The following is a 5,178-nucleotide window of genomic DNA, read 5'->3' on the forward strand; positions in this document are numbered from 1 at the left end:
ACAAACAAAACACTGACTCCCAGTCTGTGTCCCAGAGAACCCAATGCCATTGGTCAACATAGCAAGTTCAAATACAAACAAACAAAAAAACCAGAGGTCTGTTGAATTCCAATGACTTTCTACTTCAACTTCTCCCAAGGCCATTAGGCTCACCCTTACCTTTGTTTTCTCTCCCCCCGCCCCTGCACAGTACAAGTAACCTTGAAACACTTCTAGACAGCAATTTCCCACAGTGTTCGGGTTTTCACTGGCACAGATGCGATCGCCGTTTATAAAAATGGATTTTGTAGCCTTACCGACTGAGTTATCATCAGTAGATAACCATTTTTAAAGAAAACAACAACTTTCTCTTCTTCCTGCAGCCTCCTTAATTATAAAACTTAGCCTGGTTAATGTGCTGGAAATAGCTCTAGCATCATCAGCTTGTTTCTGTGTCTTGGATTTGCGTGAAAACATAACGGCAATCAAACTCATTCTAGTCACCATGGTTACGTCGAGCGCTGTGCTTTTATCAGCCCACTGAGCACTAAGACTCAATCTGAGTACACACATCACATCGTAAGACAAAATAATATCCTTCGAAGTCTGTTGCTATGCACTATGAGTGGAAAGCTATCAAAATAACTGGGCACCATAGCAGTGCATCTCTTCTTGAAATGTGAATATAAAATATTCCATAGAAAATGATTAAGAATGGAACACGAATAATTACAGGCGTTTTCCTTGTCCTTTTTCTTTAGACAGAAAATACACAGGAGTAGTAATGAAGATTGGTTTAGGCTAAGGCCTCTCCCTACATAACACAATGGTGCCACAAGAAATGACTGTTATAAGTTTCAGGCAGGTCGCGGCCCCAGAAATGCCTATCAGTTTGTCAGTGAATGTCAACATAGAATGGCCTGCCCATTTTCTAAATGGCGGCTGGCATAACATTACAAGTATGAATTTAGGAATATAACTTGACAATTTGATAGGTTTAGGTGAGAGACGATGCATCCAGAAAAAGAAGAGCAAAAAGAAGACCATGGGGCATGCGCTGTGAGTGGTGGGTTTAGGGTATGGCTGCTGATAAAGAGGGAGATGAAGGCTAGAATTTCCCTTGACAGTGGCAAGGGAAAAGATAAACACAGGGAAGTCCGCCTTTTGAAGGTAAAGGAAAGGAGATGACACACAGCTTTACTCTCAGCCCTTGGAGGGCAGAGGCAGGTAGATCTCATAGTAAGCTCCAGGCCAGCCAAGGCTGCACGGAGAGACCCATCTCAAAATGAATGAATGAATGAATACTAAAACAGAAGCTAGGTTTGATGTACACACAGGTAATCCCAAAGTTTGGGAGCCTGGGGCAGATAAGGAATTCGGCTATCTAGTGAGTCCTGTGACACCTCACAAAGCAAGACTATGGTTCACAAATAGATAAAAAGCAAGCAAACAAGCAAGCTAGGGAAGAGACTTGAAGTATGAGAAATAGAATTTGACTCATTGGTTTGTTTCTATTTGGATCAAATTGGAAGTCAACAGAGTTTGTGCCATAGAGAAGAGGTTTGATTCCTCTCACAATCAGTGCACAGCACAGTTGTCATAGCCACTACCAGACGTAGGCCTCTAGAGAGTCCAGAGGCTTCCTCAGTTCTGTACCTTATCCTTCATTGTCCCCAGCAAGCCTGGGACCTACCTCTAGCCATCACCCACCCTTAGACTAGACTGATTCAGTTCACCCAGGCAGGAGCATGTTCACAGACTCGATCTTACCCTCCTCCTCTTAACAACTGACTGCAGAAGCAATTGCTGATGACTTTAGTCAGAGGCTGAGAATTTTTCTCTTTTGTTCAGCAGTCCATTCCTTTTACTTTTAAATTCTTCTTATTATTTATTGTGTATGAGTGTTTTGCCTGGATGTGTGCCTGTGTACCACATGTGTGTCGGATGCTCCTGAAGACCAGAAGAGGGTGTCAGATTCCCTAGAAGTGGAGTTACAAATGGTTGTGAGGCACCATGTGGGTGCTGGGAATTGAATTCAGATCCTCTAGAAGAGCAGCCAGAGCTCTTACCTGCTGAGCTATCTCTCCAACTCCAGCACATTCCTTTTTTAGTGAAATTAAAAGACATCATTTGATAAGTGTGGTGGTACTCACTTTTCATCCCAGAAATTCAGGGCAGTGAGTTTCAAGTAAACAAACAAACAAACACACCATTCCTTAATCTTGCCCCCATGATATGTAGGAACACACCCCACAGAACTTTTACATATAAGCTATAATGTTTTTTGTTTGTTTGTTTTGTTTTTTGAGACAGGGTTTCTCTGTGTAGTTTTGGTGCCTGTCCTGGATCTTGCTCTGTAGACCAGGCTGGCCTCGAACTCACAGAGATCCACCTGGCTCTGCCTCCTGAGTGCTGGGATTAAAGCATGCGCCACCACCGTCCTGCATAAACTATAATGTTTCATTTCATTTTTGCATAAGTTTGAAGCTTTTAAATGGATACCACTACATATATGAGCACACTAGTGTGGTGCTATGCAAATGCTCTACCACTGAGCTATAATCTAGCCTTCTATACTTTAAAACAGTTTGCACTAAGGCATTATCCAGGTATCTGCAATGTGTATTTATTAGTCGTTTTCATGTAGAGGTTAATGAATATATTGTAGCTAAGACACACATCAAAGACTTGTACAGTTTAAGTGTGTTCCAGAGAGCCGATGTACACCTCAGACTTTGTTGAAGGTGTGGATCAGGGGTATAGATAGCACAAGGGTAGAATGCTGACCTAGCATGTATAAAACCCTGGGCTTAATGCCAGCAAGACCAAAGTTTGCTCTTTTTTTTTTTTGGTTTTCCAAGTCAGGGTTTCTCTGTGTAGTTTTGCGCCCTTCCTGGAACTCACTCTGTAGCCCAAGCTGTCCTCAAACTCACAGAGATCCACCTGCCTCTGCCTCCCAAGTGCTGGGATTAAAGGCGTGTGCCACCACCGCCTGGCCAAAATTTGCTCTTGTTGAGGGTATAGCTCATACTCAGTGTCCTTCCCATCAAACAGACAAAACCCACAAAGAGAAACCAAGAAACATTTGGAGAGAATGGATTTGTTTACTATCTTGATGGTGGAGATAACACGTGTGTACATATGTTCCAATTCACCAAATTGTATACATTAATTATCTTCAATTTTTTATATACCACTTATACTTCAATATATATATTATATATTTCAATCAATATTGACTCACATTTTTGAACAGAGCAAAAAATATATTTTTTTGAGATAGAATCTTACTAGGTAACCCTGCCTGGCCTAGAACTCACTATGTAGACCAGTTAGCTTCGAACTCACAAAGATCTGCCTGTCTCTGCCTCTCAAATGCTGGTATTAATGGTGTATGCCACAACTCCCAGCAACATACATAACTTTTCTTTCTTTTCTTTTCTTTTTCTTTTCTTTTTTTTTCTTTTTTTCTTTTCTTTTTCTTTTTCTTTTTTTTTTTTTGGTTTTCTCTGTGTAGTCTTGGTGCCTGTCCTGGAACTCACTCTGTAGCCCAGGCTGGACTCGAACTCACAGATATCCACCTGCCTCTGCCTCCCGAATGCTGAGATTAAAGGTGTCCATCACCACCACCCAGCCACATAACTTCTTAAATAATTATATTCTCTAAAATATTTATAAGAATGACACTGACCTATATTCTTGCAAAACATTAAAAAATTGTTTATTTTATTTTATGAGTGTTTGTTTACATGGATGTGTGTGTGCCACGTGTGTGCCTGGTGTCTGTGGTGTTCATAAGAGAGTGTCAAGTCCCCTGGAACTGGAGTTACAGATGGTTGAGAGCCACCATGTGGGTGCTGAAAACCAAACCCAGTGTCTCTGGGAGAGCAGTTAATGCTCTTAACCACTGGGCCATGTGACCAGACCCTCTAACAAAAATTTTCCATGTCTAGCTTAGTAGTAGGCAGCTGCAGCCAGCACGGTGGCACGCGGCTGTAACACCAGGACTTGAAGGCAGAAACGCGAGGACCACAGGGAGTGCCTGAACTACAAAGCAGGGCCCTCGCTCTCTCTCTCTCACCTTTGAAAAGGTGAGCGCGGTGGTACCCGCTGTAACCAGTACTCAGGAGGCTGAGGCAGAAGGATTAACAGTGCTGACATAGTTTGAACGACATAAAAGTCCTCGCTTCAGCAGCACATAGACTAAAACTGAATGACGTAATATTTCCTAAAAGCAAAATGCCACAGTACACGAAACAAATAGCTGGGCAGAATGGCTCACATCTCGAATTCCAGGAGGGCCGACGTGAGTTCAAAGCCACTCTGGTCTCCATAGGAAGTTTCAGGCCAATCAAGCTGGCATGTGAGAAAGCTGGCATTTCTCTGTCTGGGAGAAAACAGAGCCGCACCTAGAGTCTTCTATCTGCTTCGATACGCAATTATACATAATGCGCATGCGTGACACGATTAGTGTTGAAAAAGCAAATGTTTTCACATTATATATATATAATAATACATAATCCACAATATAGATATATAATGAATCTTGAGTATGCCCAGGAAACCCCAGACCACTCTTCGTGAATCAGCAGTTTATTTAATATTTGTTTATTTGTAACTGTCACGCGCTGAAAGGAAGCACTTTGATTCATTTCTTTTATGTGCATTGGTGTTGGGAACTGGAGTTACAGATAGCTGTGAGCTGCCATATGGGTGCTGGGTCTTGAACCCAGGTCCTCTGGAAGAGCAGGTTAAGAGTGCTCTTAACCGCTGAGCCATCTCTTCAACCTCCTTTTCTTTTATTTTCTTTCTTTTAGTTTTTTTTTTGTTTTTTTTTTTTTTTTAGACAGTTTCTTGTGTAGTTTGTGCTTTCTACTCACTTGTAGCCAGCTGACTCACTCACAAAATCCGCCTGCTCTGCTCCTGTGATTAAAGTGTGCACTAGTATTTATAAACTGGGCAAGATGCATGTTTGTAATCCCAGCATTAGGGAAGCTGAAGCTGTTCGATTTCCAGGCCAGCCTGGGCCACAAAGTGATACCCTGCCTCAAAAACAAAACAAAAACCGACAAGAATAAGTATTTATCCCGTGCTCACTCTGTACCGCGCATTGTTTAAAGCGCTCGTCTTTTGTTGGCTCACAATAGAGGGGCCCCAGAGCTGACTTGTGAAATAAGGGCTGGCGGTGCACACATCTGG

This window comes from Peromyscus leucopus, chromosome 4, assembly GCF_004664715.2.
Source record: "Peromyscus leucopus breed LL Stock chromosome 4, UCI_PerLeu_2.1, whole genome shotgun sequence".
Lineage (NCBI taxonomy): Eukaryota > Metazoa > Chordata > Mammalia > Rodentia > Cricetidae > Peromyscus > Peromyscus leucopus.